The sequence below is a fragment of the Lemur catta genome, chromosome 5, assembly GCF_020740605.2.
Source record: "Lemur catta isolate mLemCat1 chromosome 5, mLemCat1.pri, whole genome shotgun sequence".
Taxonomy (NCBI): Eukaryota; Metazoa; Chordata; class Mammalia; order Primates; family Lemuridae; genus Lemur; species Lemur catta.
Genome location: NC_059132.1, coordinates 76449560 through 76467540, shown reverse-complemented (window position 1 = coordinate 76467540; position 17981 = coordinate 76449560). Strand labels below are relative to the sequence as shown.

General features: G+C 40.0%; 1 long non-coding RNA gene across 1 annotated transcript in view; it reads right to left on the bottom strand.

The window, feature by feature from the left end:
• Positions 1 to 1176: 1176 nt before the first annotated feature.
• Positions 1177 to 17981, bottom strand: part of LOC123637687 — a 99558-nt gene continuing 82753 nt past the window's right edge. Inside the window, exon 3 of the long non-coding RNA XR_006735026.1 lies at positions 1177 to 1278. This is a non-coding gene — a long non-coding RNA (uncharacterized LOC123637687). The remainder of the gene's footprint in view (positions 1279 to 17981) is intronic.

Genomic DNA, 17981 nt, shown 5'->3' with positions numbered 1-17981 from the left:
TCTATATAAATGTCAAAAAAAAGTTTTGGTTAAATTATAAAACTTACGTCCCATAAAATACTAGGAAGTCTTTAAAACTTATAGAGAACTATTTCAAAGATATGGAAAAATGTTCATCATATATTGTCATATGAAAAAGCAACAAAAAATAGTATGTATTGTATGATCTAAATTTATTTTAAAATATAGACTATAAAGATATATATTTAATATATGTTCCAATATATTAACTCTGAATATCCTAAATCATCTACAATGATTAGGTGTCACTTTTGTGATAATTAAAAAAAACCTTACTTGGTTTAAAGGTAATAATAGACAACTGACAGAAGCCCTGCATATGACCATCCCAATTCATTGGCCAAAAAACGTAACTTCGGTGGCCATAAAGTGAAAAATGTAATACAAAATAAATAGAAAAAAGGTAAGTTATTTAATGCAAGATAAAAAGTATAAAATACTCCAAAGGCATATTCAGGGTCCAGCTGGCTGTCTCAGCCCATGTAAGCAGTTAAATGGACCAAGACCAGTTTCATTGGTGTCAGCATTAATCTGTTTTTCTGGTGCTTAGCTATCTGAAATAACCACAACAACACACTTAGAATTATGGCTTTATCAAGAGCACCACTAAGTGACTTACTAAAAAATAAATTGTCCATAACACTGAAGGACTCTGAGCACATGCAATCACCCAAATGTGAACTGAAGGATTTCTTTGAGAAGAATGTGTCCTGCTTTCTTTGAACAAGTGAAAGCACATCATACAATTTAACAGAATGGTGCACTGCTCACTATATAAGCACGAGATGGGGAATTTGTTCCAGTTTGAGCACCATGGGGCCCCAAGCTGCTTAGTTGCATACAGTCTCTACCTCAGCCCGGGCTATTTGATCTCTAAAGTGGGGTGAATAATTCTTGGGTCACCAACTCATTTTGCCCCTGAAGAATTAGTATTGTTGAGATCATGTCTGGAAAAATGCTATTTGGAAATCTATAAACAGTGGGTGCTTTTTCACGAATCCAAAAATTCTCTTTTCCTCCTGTTGCAATTTGTACAATAAGTCCAGTAAAGAAAGGAAAGTCTTCTTCTAGTTGACTATTATCTCATTTTCCAGGAAGATTGAGCCTTTCAATAATTGACATGAGTGTATTTGTACTTACCTATTAAACGTTGTATTGAGTCTCTTGTGAAGGAAATATGAGCTCGCTTAATCTTTATTTCCCCAAAAGGAGGGGAAGCAGCCACGTTGATGACTTGGGATCAGATTCCCAGACTATCTGCAAATGAATGGCTAGTATAAGAATTTGACCTTGTGGTTAAAGTGAACAGTCATTAAAAAAAAAGAAAATTTAAATATCCAAACGGAAAGGTAAATTAAAGAGGAAGTAGGCTTCTATTCCCACAATCTTAATTAGCAATAGAAAAAATGGAATTTCCAGAATTAAAGGAATACAAGGACCTTAATGTTCAGAATGGAGAACTTGAAAAATCAAATAAATGCAGTTATCTTTGTCAGCTAGCAATTTATTCTTGGCAAAATAAAATGTCTTAAGTGACCCATCTATAACAGATTTTTTAAAGCTGACATTTTATCTGAAAGGTATTTTCTAAAGGAGAGGAGAGAATTGTAACCCAAACCCTGAGACTTAATATTGGGCACACAGACAAGGAAGGACCTTCAACAACCCAGCAGGGCCTCTCTCTCCTTCCAGGACCCTGAACGCACTGCTGAGTGTCTCTGAGATGATGCTCCCACAGCCCTGCCAATGCATTTACTCCCAACGTCTTTACTGGAAGGGGTTTCTTCTGGCCTGAAATTTGTTGGCTACATTCAATGATGTTATTTATGCTTAATGCCAGACTTCTTGGAATCAACACCTTAAACGCTGCAATAGGGAACAGTTCATAATATTTGGGAATAGAGGTACTGCCTAGAATCTAAGCTAAACATAAACCTTTATTTCACTTCAATGTCTGGCACCAGCTCATATTATTCAGATGTTTAAAAGCTTCTTTTCCCTAGTCATACATACTACGGGATTTTGATGCCTGTGACCATATGTAACTTTATTGTCATTTTATAAGAGTGTGGTCCACCTGTAGGTATATTTATGCTTGGCTTCTTGATTGCTAAATATAGAAGCAAATTTATACGTATCGCACATCATTCAGCCTGTAATCATTTCTGCTTTAGCTGCAATCATCACCTTGAATGATGCTTTTGTATTGTTTTAAAACAGCATTGATAACTTTAAAATACCTGATGTTTGCTTTTAACAAAACTATTTCTCCTAACATTTTTTCAAAACATGAAATTGAAGTGTAACAAACAAACATAATAGAATATATGTGCCATGGACCAAAAAAAAAAAAAAAACCCCACATTGGTGACTTTGTGTTTTTGTGTGTAAGTGGGTAGGCAGGTGTAAGAGAGAGAGAAAGAGAGAGGGACAGACAGACAGACAGGATAGAGAAGTATCCGTCAGACAGGCATCTCAGCAGAGTGCTTGCTCTGCAGGAGCCCAACGGGAGAACTGAAACAACAGTCTGTTATGTGTCTGCAGGTTGACAGTGACATTCTACTGCTGTTATGAAAAACATAGCTAAGTTCATGTGGTTTGGTCTTCACACAAAATCATAAACAGGACCACGCCTCAAAGGAACGTCAAAGACAACAGTAAGAGCCATTCAGTTCTCCTCTGTGAGACAAATCCTATGAAAGCGACACGTTAGCTGCTGCTGCTGCTGCCCGGGCTGATTCAGAAAGGGCCACGGCCTCAGAAGAGACCCAGCCCTCCCTAACAGTGAATAAATCCGAAGGCACAGGTCTTTTCTCTTTAGCAGCCTGACCCTTGACCCTTTTTCCTTCTCCCGGACAGAGCCCTTTTAAAATTTCTTTTCATTTTTGTTCTGGATCACTGCTTCCATTTCTTCTGACTCCAGAGTGGCTGAGCTTGTCGCCAAAGCCAACGGCTCCAGGAAAAAGCCTGAAGCTTCTCTGGACTTAGAGGATTTCACCGCAGGCATCTCTTTGTGAAGAGATCACTCCTTCAAAACGATAGTAATTGTTAGACCAGTTGCTAAATATGGTTATCGGTTGCCTTGATAAGGAAGCAAAAATGTTAACACAGCACAAATTTGGTTTTCTTAATATTTTAATAATTTTCTTTCAGTACAACTTGTTTCTTTTTTAATGTATGTATTTTATCATATGCATTTTAAAAGGTCATGCTGAGAAGGGGTCCCCCAGATCCCCACCACAATAAAAAGCAAGGAACCCTGGCAATAAAAGGTTTTAAACCAGAGTGTGCTCATGGTTTAAATGGATGTTGATCTGATTGGTAGAGCTAATCATTTTCACTTAATCTCTTTTTCTTCAGGCGTTTTTCAGTGTTGTCCAGTAAATATTGCATTTTCCATTCAAATATGCAACTTCCATCTTTTTCTGGTGAACTACAAAAACCAAAAGTAGAATTACGTTTTCTAAGTTGGGAGTGAGAAATAGGTTTCTTAAAGCATATGACTTAAGATTCATTTGAGGAGCACCCCCCCCCAACCCTTGCTGTCACTTCAGACAAGGCATTCTAAAGTCAGTACGGCCGACTAAGTGTAGCTAGTGTGCACCACCTCCATGCAAAGGAACCAGAATACTAAGTAGGTATTCACACTTCAAATAGATGGTCTAAAACAGAACACTGGGATTCAACAGAAGTGAAGGGAAGCACTGAAAGCCAGGGTGGAGAGCAAAGTGAGGCAGATTGCTCGGCCAGGATAGGCTAAGAGCCAGAAAAAGTTCCTGAACACAAGGAAAGAGTAAGAGAGAAACCCCTAGGACTTCACACCTCCACCCCAGGCTTCTGCGATCTTGGCTACGGGAGAACCCCTTGACCCACGTGGGCCTCGGGCCTAACATAAGAAGCTGCCTAGAGACCACACAGAGACTCCAGAAAGGAACTCACATGGAGTCCCACGGGCATCCAAGCCCAGAGCAGCTTCAGCTTGGTGCCATGCAGACAGCCTACTTGCTGGCGGTCTACACCTGCTCTGAGGCCAGACTAATGTGACTGACCCTTGACCCTTTTTCCTTCTCCCAGGCAGAGGCCATTGCTGCCACCAGGCCAAAGAAAGAGAGGGGAGACTGGCACTTCCATGCACCCCTAAGACAAATCCCACCATGGCGCTAGGAGCTGCTGTGAGACTGAGTCATAAACAGACTGCACTCCCCAAAACTACTTGCCCACGCTGCTCCACCTGCAAAGGCCCTCCCCACCCTGAGGGCAGGCCCACAGCGCAGCCACCAGAGCCCCCCCACCCCACCCTGAGCATTCTGCCAGAGTCCTGGGGACCACGCAGCCTCTGCCTATCATAGCCACCACATGAACACACTACCAGGAGGCCTGAGGACAGCTGGCCTGGCCTTGGCCACCCAGCACTCAAGTATGCCATCCAGCAGCTCGGAAATTGCCAAACCCAGTCCACCACCATTGGCACTTGATCACTGATCACTCCTGCCTGGGTCTGAGGTCGGGCTGACCCAATCTACCAGTATCACCACAGCTGACTCCCATTGTCCATGCCGCCTATCACAGCCACCACCAATACCAGCATGGACCACTTTGTTTCCAGTGGGTTGCTCCACCCCTCCTACTGCCATCACCCACATCACACCAGCTGCCCAGGATCCTGAGAATCTGTGCACACACCAAGCACACTGCTGCCATTACCAGCATCCAAGCAAGCCACCTGGAGGCCCAAGAATCAGCCCTCTGGGACCTACTAATACCAGTGCCAGCATAAACCACTTTGGGTTTCAAGAACAGGTATACTCAGCCTACTGCTGCCACTGCTGGGGCCCAAAGACTGGCCCCCGGCATCCTAGTCACCAGCAAAATGTCACCACAGCCTACACTAAAAACCATATCCTAAGCTACAAAGGAAATCACAGATACCACAGTGGATTTCTTAACAGAAACCTTACAGACCAGAATAGAATGGGATGATATATTCAAAGGAAAAAAAAAAAAAAAAAAAACTGTTAATCAAGAATACTATATCCAGCAAGACTAACCTTTGTAAATGATGATTTCTATTACCACAGAAATATAAAAGATCATCAGAGACTATTATGAATAACTATACATTGACAAATTGGAAAACCTAGTGAAAATGGATAAATTCCTAGAAACATACAAGCTACCAACACTGAATCAAGAAGAAATAGAAAACCTGAACAGATCAAAAATGAATAGCAAGATTGAATCAGTAATAAAAATATTCTCCCAAGGAAAACTCAGGACCAGATGGATTTACAGCTGAATTCTACCAAACATAAAAAGAACTAATTCTAATCCTCCTGAAACTATTGCAAAAAATTAAAGAGAATGGAATTCTCCCGAACTCATTGTACAAGGCCAGAAAAGGACACGACAAAAAAAGAAAACTACAGGCCAACATGGCTGATGGACACAGTTGCAACATTCCTCAAGAAAATACTAGCTAACCAAATCCAACAGCACATCAAAAAGATAATACATCACAATCAAGTAATCCAAGGATAGTTCAACATAAGCAAATCAATAAACATGATACATCACATTAACAGAATGTAGGACAAAAATCCTATGATAATCTCAATAGATGCAGAAAAAGCATTTGATAAAATTCAATAAAGTTGCAGGTTACAAAATCAATATGCAAAAATCAGTCGTGTTTTATACACCAATAATGATGTAGCCAAGAAAGAAATCAAGGCAATCCCATTTACGATAGCAACAACAAAAAAATACCTAGAAATAAATTTAGCCAAGAATGTGAAAGTTCTCTATAAGGAAAACCACAAAACACTATTGAAAGAAATTGAAGATGACACAAATGTTAAAACACTCCATGCTCAAGGATTAGAATAATCAATATGATTAAAATGACCATATTGTCCAAAGCAATCTACAGATTCAATGCAATCCCTATCAAAACACAATTGTTATTGTTCACAGAATTAGAAAAAAAAATCCTAAAATTATATGGAACCCAAAAAGCCCGAATAGCCAAAGCAATCCTGAGCAGAAAGAACAAAGCTGGAGACATCATATTACCTGACTTCAAAATATATTACAAGGCTATCGTAACAAAAGTATCATGGTATTGGTATAAAAAATAGACACATAGACCAATGGACCAGAATAGAGAATCCAGAAATAAAACTACATAATTCCAGCCACCTAATCTTTGACAAAGATGACAAGAATTTTATTGGGGAAAGGACACTCTATTCAATAAATGGTGCTGGGAAAATTGGATAGCCACATGCAAAAGAATGAAACTAGGCCCCTCTCTCTCACCGTATACAAAAATCAACTCAAAATGGATTAAAGACCCAAAGCTATAAAAATACTACAAGAAAACATAGGGAAAACTCCTGGACATTGGTCTAGGCAAAGAATTCATGATGAAGACATCAAAAGCATAGGAAATAAAAACAAACATCAAATGCTTTTTCTGCATCTATTGAGATTATCATAGGATTTTTGTCCTACATTCTGTTAATGTGATGTATCATGTTTATTGATTTGCTTATGTTGAACTATCCTTGGATTACTTGATCGTGATGTATTATCTTTTTGATGTGCTGTTGGATTTGGTTAGCTAGTATTTTCTTGACTTAATTAAACTAAAAAGCTTCTGCACAGCAAAAGAAACAATCAGCAGAGTGAACAGACAACCTATTGAGTGGAAGAAAATATCTGCAAACTACTCATCCTACAGGGGACTAATACCCAGAATATACAAGGAAATCAAACAACTCAATAACAGAAATAAATAAATAAATAAATAAATAACCCCATTAAGAAGTGGGCATAGGACATGAATAGACATTTCCCAAAAGAAAACGTACAAAAGGCCAACAGGTATATGAAAAAATGCTCAACATCACTAATCCTCAGAGAAATGCAAATCAAATCCACAATGAAATAATCATGTTTCCACAGTCAGAATGGCAATTAATAAAAAGACAAAAAATAACAGATGTTGGTGAGGACGTGGAGAAAAGGGAACTTTTATACACTGTTGGTAGGAATGTAAATTAGGACAGCAACTATGGAAACCAGTATGGAGATTTCTCAAAAAACTAAAAATAGAACTACCACTTAATCCAGCAATCCCACCACTAGGTATCTACCCAAAGAAAAAGAAATCAATATATCAAAGAAATACCTGCACTTGCATGTTTACTGCATGAGAATGTATTATAAATAATGAAACCTGCACTTGCATTTTTAGTGCATAAGAATTTAAAAAGAATGAAATCATGTCATTTGAAGCAACATGGATGGAACTGGAGGTCATTATCTTAAGTGAAATAAGCAAGCCACAAAAAGACAAATACCACATGTTCTCACTTATATATGGGAGCTAAAAAATCTGATCAAATGGAGGTAGAGAGTGGAAAGACAGAGAACAAGAGACTGGGAAGGGTGAATGGAGCAAAGGGGAGGGACAAAGAGAAGTGGGATAAAGGGTACAAACATACAGTTAGATAGAAGAAACAAATTCAATGTTTGATAGCAGAGTAGAGTGACTCTAGTTAAAAAAAAATGTATTGTCCTTGGAAGATGGACACCCTAAATACCCTGATTTGATCACTACACATTAGATACATGTAACAAAATTTCAAATACACCCCATAAATTTGTACAAATAAATGTAGCAAGGCATCAGTTTTGGAGTTGCCATCTTTCCCATTGTTCTTTGTCCTAGCAGATGCCCCTGGGCTCCCAGGAAACCCAGAGACGCCCTCAGAGGGCACTGCTCTGACCATAGTCTCATCCTCAGAGCCTCTCCACTGTTTTCAAGGCTGAAGGCCACAAAGGTCACCCTTGCCAGTCCTCGAGGAGCAGCTGCACAAACATGGACACCCTCCAGCCCAACCTGATCCTCTCTCTCATCTCAGGAAGTCTACCCTCTGTCCAGCTTGCCTGCTCTGGCCTCCACCTCTCAAAGTATTTTCCTCCATCCCCTCTCCCTCACAGAGGAGCCAGAGAATTCACCTCGATGAGTCCAGACTTTCAAAAGCCAATGATGAGATGGGCGGTGGCCTTTTGGATGCCTGGCAATTTCTTCTTCTCACCTGTAACCCCAAGGCCCCTGAGCTAAGAGAACATAAATGCCTGGTGACATGATGGGAATAAAAGTAAAACCCTACAGCAATGGAAATTAAAAAAACAAATTAATATTCAAATCAAACATCCTGCATACGAAAATAAGCACATGGGCTAGAGATACCTTTCTAGTTAAAATAAATTAGTGGAGGTATTAATATAAAGTCACAGAAATAGAGCTATTTTACATGGGAACTATGAACTACATTTTAGGTTTGAGTTCATTCATTATCCGATACACAGACACACAGACACACACACACACACACACACACACACACACACAATACATTGGAACTTTTACCTACCTCAGAGTAGAGACCAGTTAGTGTTCTGGTTACCATTATTTTCAATGAAGCATCTTGGAGATTCTATACAACTAGCGACACATCAGGGTATCACATTAGGTAACACAACAATTGCTTTAAAGATAACAGCAGCAACAATGACCACCCTCATCGTGCCCTTCCAAAGATCTTTCCTATTCTAACCAGGCCATGTTGAATTTCTAAACTGCATCTCCACTCACAGAGGAAAAATATTCCAACTCTTATGGTCATTACTCACTCTTAAAAGATTAACTTAACAAAAATGAATACCCACCACAGTAATGAATGTAATTCACTGGAAGAGTGGTTTGAGAAAGCTAGCCACACTGGAAAACATTACTTTTTAAATTAATGACAGAACTGAAGATTATTTTCAGATTTGTTCAGCATTTTTGAGAAGTAATGATTAGCCAGGGTGGGAAAAATCCAGATTAGTATTAAGTGTTTGCATGTTATGAGGCAGAATAAGCTAAACCCAGGGCTGGGACTTATTATTCAACCTCTCACCAACTGCTTTACTAGCCAAAAGGGACACACAAGGTCAGACTGTGCTGTAAAACGTGGGGGATTGATAGCGCCGGTGCATTTAGGTCCCAGTTACATGGATCCATCACAAATAAGAACTAATAACAACAGCTGGCCTTTGTTGAGTGCTCACTGCACCAAGCCACTTGGAAAAGCACTTAATGTGTATTATTACATTTATGCCACAAAACTGTACAATGAGGGAGGTATTACTATTAGTTTTGTTATTATTATTAATCTCACTTTACAACTGAGGTTATTCAGGAACAGAAAGGTTGATTAACTTGCCCATGGACACACAGCTGGTACGTAGTGGGTCCAGGATTTGATCCCAGACAACATGGCTATGGAGTCCATACATTTAACCACTATTTGATGCTGTGGCAAGGACAAAAGAAAAATGCACACACCCACACATACGCACTTGAAACTGCTCACACATATACATATGCATACATTTGGCTAATGTGACAAACCACGTTCCCAGGCATTATAGTTAATCCTTGCCTAGTTAAAAGCTAGGTAAGGTCACTATCATCACTAATCCTTACCTAATAACAACGCTAGCTAACCTTTACATAGCACTGTCAGCCTCTGCTCTAGCACCCCACATACATTCATTCACTGAATTCCTAAAACGACCTTATGAGGTATTTATTATTATTATCCCCATTTCACATATGAGGAAACTGAGGCATAGAGAGGCTAAATTACTTCTCCAAGGTCATACAGCTAGAAGGTAGCAGAGACAGAACTTGAAGCCACTAGGTTATACTGACTCTTATAACAACCCAATGAAAGAGGCATAATTATGTTTATTTTACAGACAAGGAGCAAGTCGGTAAGATTGTATATGACTTGTCTCAGAAGGGTGCTGTTAACGTATTAGTTTTTAAAAGTTAGAAAACATTGAATAAAATCTATTTTGTAAATATTTATATACACGTGTGTGTACACATGTGCATCTTCTCTGTGTTTGGGGTAGAACCAAATAATGGTTAAATGCGTATGTGAATACATGCAGACATCCACATCCACACTCTCTCACAACCTTGGCCTCCTCCCCACCCCTGCGCCACTTCTCACATTGTGCCTCCACCAAATCCCGGCCATTCTCCGAGGCCCGGCTCAAAATGAACTCTTCCTCACAGAAGCGGTGCCTGCCTGTGTGAGCTCCCCGTGTTCCATCCCTAACCCCGCACAGACAAATCATTGCTGTGTTACTTGTGTTAGAATAGCATGATCGGCTCAACAGAAAGTTCTCTGAGCACAGTGCCTTGAATGTTTTTTAAGCATCCCCCTACCCCCTGCATACTGGTCCAGAGCCTGCCTGTCACATGCAATGCTAGGGCCACACGAGACAGCCATAGGACCCTGCAAAGGGTTACAGATGTCAGGTTGGCTTGTAGGTAACCCCAAGTATAAAATTCAGTCAGTCGGCGATTCAACAAGCAGGCAACAAAAAAAAGTTCCTGGCCTCATGAACTTTATAATAATTCCATTAAAGAAAAACTTACAATAAGAAAATTAAAGAGTAAAGTTGTCTTATGAATGATGATGACAGGATTCGGGGGGCAAACGCAGTAGAAAGGGTAGGGAGACCAGGGAGGCGGACCGGGAGGGCTTTGTTTTTGTGTTTGCTGTTTTGGCTTGTGTTTTATAGAGTAGTCAGAGCGGGCCTTTCTGGCAAGAGTGAACAGAGAAGTAGGGGTGTGAGACACGCAGATTAAACGCATTCTCATCTGCAAAGCACTTGGAATAGACTTGGCCCGTAGTGAGCACAACACAGGCGTGCTCTCTCTCCTCGTGGGAGAGCCCCCGACAGAGGGCGAGCAGGTGCACAGACCCTGAGCTGGGACAGCGTCGGCATTTCTAAGAAACTGCAGGTCTGGAGCTGAGTGAGTGTGGATGAAGCTGGGGAAGCCCTGTGCTCAGAGAGGTGATGGATTCAGGAAGTGGGGGAGTGGATTCTAGAGCCTAGAAGGCGTGATGAGGACTCTGGCTTTTACTCTGAGTGAGGCAGGGAGCCGCCGGAGAGGCCTAAGGCAAGCAGTTACAGGACTGACTTCTGTTTCTAAAGGCTCAGTCGGCTTGCCACACGGAAACTACAGTGAAGGGGCAGAGGCAGTGGCAAAGGGAGGGACAGAACCATGGAAACATGTCGGGGGCAACTGCAACAACCCTGGCTAGAGGTGATGGAGACTGGACCAGAGCGCTGGTGCTGGAGGTGGTGAGAACCACCCAGTCAGTGGAGAAGCCTTTCACAATTCTTTCTTCCTTAGAATTTTAAGTTTGTGTGATTTGTGATGGCCAGGTAACCCTAATTTATACACCATGAGGCTAGCACATGCCAAACGTCCCCAAACGCTCCCCACCCTACTCATGACACCCAAAAATGCCTCTAGACATTGCGCATGTCCCCTCAGGAGCAAACTTGCTGCCGGTTGAGAACCACTAGCTAGTCAGATTTTAGGTAAATGCTTGTATCCAAATTTTATAACCACGACTAACCCACACACACACAACAATTGCTGGTTGTGTAACCTACAATTCGTATATGAGGCACACTTAGGAATCACAGACCCTGACCCTCTTCCTTCAAGCATCCTGACTAAAGATCAGAGGATGACAACCTCGTCGGAACCTGGCCTGTGTTGTCCTTAACGTTGCAGGGGAAGGCATCAGACCACCCTCTTAGCTGGCTTCTGCCTCTCTCTAGGGTCAGGGCACCCTCCATGAAGCACAGAGGCCAAGCTGGGCATGTTGTTCCTGGATCTAGTGTAACTGAAGAGAGAGGCCCTGTGGCAGTTGGTCCATGAGGCACTCAACCTGGTTTCTAGGTCAGATGCTCTGTGTGCTGGTGATGTCCTATAAATATATTCAGGCTGAAATGTTTATCTATGTCCATCTCCCTCACTCAGCTGCAAGTTCCTTGAAGGAAGACACTGTAGCATTTATCTCTACAATCCCAGCCCTTCCTGGCCTAGAATAGATGCTTACCAAATGATGAGGTAGGTAGATTCCTGGTTTACAGTAAAGTTCCAGCATCAGACACAACTGGGTTCTAGTGCCACCGTTCCCACTCAATAATCACATGACACAGGGCTTCTTTCTTAACTTTTCTGAGCTTTATTTCCTCATCTTTAAAATGGGGATAGTGACAGCATCTGCCTCATGGGGCTGCTCTGAGGAATTTTGTTTAATTAGATAACATAAAGAATTCAGCATAGAGCCAACACACTGTAGACATCAGAATGTAAGGTATTATTATTGATAATGTTCATTGTGCTGAATGGGCTGAGCATCTAGATGTTATATGTAGTTTATCATACCATGTCGATTTTAAAAATAATCTCAGAAAAGAACTATATAACACAAAGGGAACCCATACATATTTCTTATAGGTTAAGGACATACTTATTTCAGTGTGTGTGGCATCCTCACATCCCTCCACTGGCTCACATTTCTAAACCAAGCATTTAAAAAAAAAAAAAAAAGCAGAGCACAAAGGTAAGAAATTCTAATTTACAGAAAAAAATAGATCCCCTTTTAAGGGAGTTACAGGACCGCATGGTAACCATGGAAACAAGGACACTCCAGACCTAGGAAGATGGTACTAACAGTAACAATTACAAAGGACAATTTCAGACTACAACAAGGAGGCACATACATCTGTTCCTTTTCTATTCAAATATGTGGGAAAGGGCAAATATGCTCCAATCATCAGCCAAACCTGGACAACATACAACTTAAATAAATTAGATAAAGATGTTTGACGTTTCTCTTCTATAGTAAACTAAAGTGGTCATAAAATGCAAAATACTTTATCCTAAATGCACTATAGTTTTACAGGCTTAAGACAAGGAGGAAAATGGAGTCTCTTTCCTTCTCATTCTTGTTTAATTGTTTTTAATGACTAAAAAGCTAGCGGGAGTGCAGGCTGACTCTGGTGTATTTATGGGGGCGAGACAAGGGATGAGGGCACAGCCATTTTCTTTTGCTTTTTAACTAATTCTTATGTCATGTTTTTTGCAGTTGCAGAGGGTGCACAATTTCATGTCTGTAAAATGCTGGTAGGAGTTCTGATCTCACAGGAGAGATTTTGAGGAGACAGAGGGTTTGCCTAGCACTACCCTCTCTGATCTATAAAATTGTACTTTGAAGAACATTGAAAAGATGTTCGGCATGTGCAGGCCTCTAATCACATCATGGTATATAAATTAGGGTTTGGCATGTGCTGGCCATCACAAATCACACAAACTCAAAATTCTAAGAAAGAAGATAGAATTGTGAAAGGCTTCTCTACCTCAGAAATATTGACATTTAAGGTAGATAATTCTTTGTTGGAGAAAAAGGTGGCCCTGTGAATTGTCGGATGTTTAGCAGTATCCCTGGCCTCCACCCACCAGGTTCCAGGAGCTTCCCACCCTACTCATGACTCCCAAAAATGCCTCTAGACATTGCCGCATGTTCCCTCAGGAGCAAACTTGCTGCTGGGTGAGAACCACTGAAATATAGAGATAAACCCACAAATGATCACTTGAAATTTTCCTTTTTTAAAGATATTTTGCAAAAAACAATTACTTCTTTTTTTGCAAAGAGTTTCATAAACTGTGAAAATCCAAATTTCTCAATACTTGCCATACTGGAGGAAGCTTTGCTATGCTTAGTCACCAAGTAGAAGCAATAGTGCTGGAAGGTTTCCCATGACCAATATCATCAAAAGAGTCACAAATGTTTACATCACATTAAAGCAAAACCCAGACAATTTGTTAAGTTTTGAACCCTACTCCACCCTCCTTTAACATCACATGTCTATGATCAAAAGAACCCAAACTCTACACATTTAAGATTTGAACTGTGAGGCAAGATTTCTGAGGCAGGAACTATAGTGATAAATCTTACTAAGTTTACTTAAGTCTATAGAGTAACTGCTGAAGAAAGAAGCTCGCAGAATTCTTTCCAAAGAACAGCACAAAGTTGTTAAGCAGATAATTGTTCTGCATTATTAGCTCTGGAGATGACGCCGTTAGATACGTGTGGAGTACTGGGATGCACAGAGATTATGGGTCACCGACACTGGTCATTTCCTCTGTCTTGAAGTAATCATCGTCCTTTGGATTCATTCACAGAAGCCCTTAATCAAACACAGAAGCCAGGAGAATTTGTGAAAGAAATCATTTGACTTCTTGCTTCTAGACTCAGTTTCTCAATTCCTCATCATTCATTGTGGGAGGTTAGATTGCTTTATCTCTATACCCCTTCCCACACTAACACTGCATGTATTTCATTTTACAAATCCAAGCCCCCCTCAAGCAGTAAATGTTGGGAATGGTAAGAATCCTTAAGACTATCTGTTCCACTTGAATGCTCTTCTCATACTCATTTTCAGGTTTGCCCAGGCTATGTAGAGATACTATATTCATTTCAGACCAGACAACAAAAATTTCTCCCTGGAAGATATGGGTCACACAGTGTCTTCTATCACAGTACAGAGGAAAATTCCTCTTCTTCCATTATAACAAGGCCATGAATTTGTAACCCCAGGAAAACGAGGATTTAGTGTAGGGAAAGGGAAATCCCAAAACTCTTGCCTGAGGAATTGTGGAAAGAAGATGTGAATTAAATTGAGAATTCAATTTTTCTCAAGAACCTTTATTTATGTTGGTTTTTGTTACATATATGAGAATTTAATAAGCAACTATTATATATTTTTGAAAGGAGGGGAGGGAGAATATGTACGTAATAATCTAACTTTTCACTTGAGTTGGCACATAGAAAATTTTGCCCTTTTAAAGAGGAAACCTCCCAAACTGGAAAAACTAGAAGACTTAATTCAGACTCTTTCTTCTCAAGGTGGTCTTTGGTAGGCTGTTCCGGTACTATTAGAAATACCTCAAATATGACTATTTCCAAATGCACATCCACAATATAACTGTGGCCATAATTTTGGCTAAAATCTTAAGTTGCTGTCTTTCATTACGATGAAATGATATAACAAAATAAAGAGAGATCATTACTCAGGGTCCTTGGAAACAGACCAGCTAATTTGAGGGAAAACTCTGCTGATAAGGATGAAAATGCAGCCCAAGTACTGAAAGCAAACGCTGGATGTGCTCTTCATGACATCGCACGAAATTAGTTTTGATTTCCCTATGCCAGAATGCTATGCATGATTTAAAATAAGGTCTTAACATGTAGCAGACTCACTGATGAGCCCCAAAGGTAAAGAAACCAAAACCGGCAAGGCTGCCTTACTGTATGGGGTGGAATTCAGAGACCCTGCCCTTCAGGGCTTTTCCAGAGGTTTGGGGAAACTCCTTGTGATTCTACAAGGACCTTATCCTTTCTACCTTTTTATACTCTTTCTCCACCTGGCCAGATGTCCCACAGCTTTCAAAACATCGTGATAGTTTTTTGTATCCATAGTACTACATATTTTTACTGAGACCTTTCAGTGTACTAGGTCTTGTTTAGAGCTCTTGTGTATTTTCATTGTTTGCGGTTGAGGATTTTACTTTTATGAGGTGTTAAGGACAGAAGAGGGGATGTGTTTTGTTTTCATTTTGTTTTTATTTTGATTGCCACACACTCTTCGAACTCTTGCCCTGACGTTGGCCCCTCTGAAAAGATGATAATCTCGTTTCCTGCATCTTAAGAGAAATTCTTAATGGGTCAAGAATCTTAATCAGGGTTAGACAGTTATTTTAGCCTTCCTTTTCCTACCAATGACATTAAACCCAAGATGACTCAAAATGTGACATGAACTTTTTCAAATATGCTTGCAATAGGTACACAGTTTCAGTTCTGTTGTGGAATAGTCTGTTCCAAAGAATTTCAGCTTTCCAGTTCTCTTTATTTGTTAGCATTGTATTTGTAGAAAGTACACCCCCTTAAAAAAGCTTTCAACTGAGCATAACTTTAAAAAAATAAATTTAACTTGAGAGTACATGAACTGAATTATATATATATATATATATATATATGAAACATTAAAATCTTCCTCCTGAGACTCGTGATTTAAAGAAAGAGACAATGAAAAGACATAATAAAAAGTATTTTCAAAACCACTTGCTTCCAGCCCCAAAATGGGAATCTACTTTCTGATTCTGAAGCTGGAGAAAAAAAAAAAAATTTAATTGTGTAATCCCCTACTTTACCCTTGTGGTTGGATCTGAATCTGTGCAACGTATAAGATGTCTCAAAGGAGAACAGAACAGTAGTTTTCTTTATTCTTGGAACACCTGTTAAGAGGTTATAGGAGGTTTTATATACCGCAAGTAGAACTCCAGTCTTTTCTCTCAGGGGAAAAAAAAGCCTCATTAAAACATATCCTTTGCCAAAGTTTCATTGCTCAAAAGAGTCAATGTAATTTTCAACCCTTAGGCACTCTGCAAATTGTGCTTTCAACCTTTCTAAGAGCCTTCTTGTAAATTCTGAGCTTAAATATATTTCCCATCATTTGCTAGGCTAAAGTGGTTTCTGAATTAATATCTATTTAACCATCACAATAGTTAAATAAGTTATTTCTTAATGAGCCAGCACATTATAGACATAGTTTTCGATCACAGCATATATATAGAGAGAGAGTCATCTCGTAAGTGTAACTGAGAGGTTAACATAACAAAATGTTCAGGAAAGTCAAACAGGTGACTATTAATATAACATTTAGAATAGAATAAAAATATTACACATTTAGTAATGGGAAACTTCCAATCTATATAGCAGACTGAGTTGATACAGTCCATTCCACTCCAAACACACAGAAATGCTGAATTAAAAAAATAATAATAACAAAAGAAAATTAAGCTGAGAGTGAAAACAAGAAAGAGAAATTTCCAAGTACCGTAAAGACAGAAAGAACTCAAAACCAGAGTGATGAGCTGAAGGCAAATGACTCATAGGGTGTCAGTCTGAGATGCAGGCCCAAGAGGCTGATGCCTGGTTTAACATACTCAGGGAGACAAAATATAAGAACTGGGGCCCAAGAAAAATGGAGGGGAGGGGCCTGAGTTGGGCCTTCTGCATAAAGCTGGGGGCATAAAGGGCCACCCATATTTGAGATGCAGATAGAACACCTCTGTCCACAGGCCTGGGCAAGCTTCACAAATCTGAGGCAGTAATTTGTGAGTCATCAAAGCCTTGACCCCAGCCCACGCTCAGGTGTGGGGTCTGATTTCTATTCCCAAGGGGCACAGAAATACAAGAGTGACACGTTAACATAAAAATGGTCTGATACACTGAAATCTATAGAGTCCTGACTGATAGCAACCCCAAAACACTCTATAGGGATACCTCAGTGGCCCAGGGCACCTAGGATTCATGAAGCAACCTCTCCTGCACAGGAGCTGACAACAAAAAATGACAAGCACCGGGAGGAAAGAAATCACAAAACAATGAGAGAATTGCCATCTCAAGAATTAGAGATAGTAGATCCGTTTGAAAAAGAATTTAAGATAATTGTTTACAATATTCAAAAAGATAAAGAAAGGGAAAGAAACCAAAGGCTGGAACAATGTCTCCTGATTCTGAGCATCCTTTTGTCCTTCAAAACACAGAGAGGGCAGAGAGGAATAGTTTGAGGAAAGCATATTAAATGGTACTTGAGAAGAACTCATCCGCCTGGCTTGAATAAGCAGTTTGTTTTCAGACAATGGAATACCCACTGCAGGAAATACTGTTAATTCACATGCGTTAACATCAGGGATTGTGTAGTTACATAGTCTTTTTCCTTGAGCTAGAAAGACTGCACTGACGAGAGTGAAAAGACAAGGAAATCTTTGAATTTTGGGCAAGCTCCAGGCTGGAAGTTTCATTTGCCATATACCAGCTTTCATCCTTTTCCAAAGGTGAGGCAAGGGGCCTTGGAAAGAGTTTTTGATTCTTTGTTCTCCCTTTCTATTGAACTCACTTATTTGTTATAATTCTTTCCAGTACTGATAAACTCTGTAAAATTTTTTTCAAATCGTG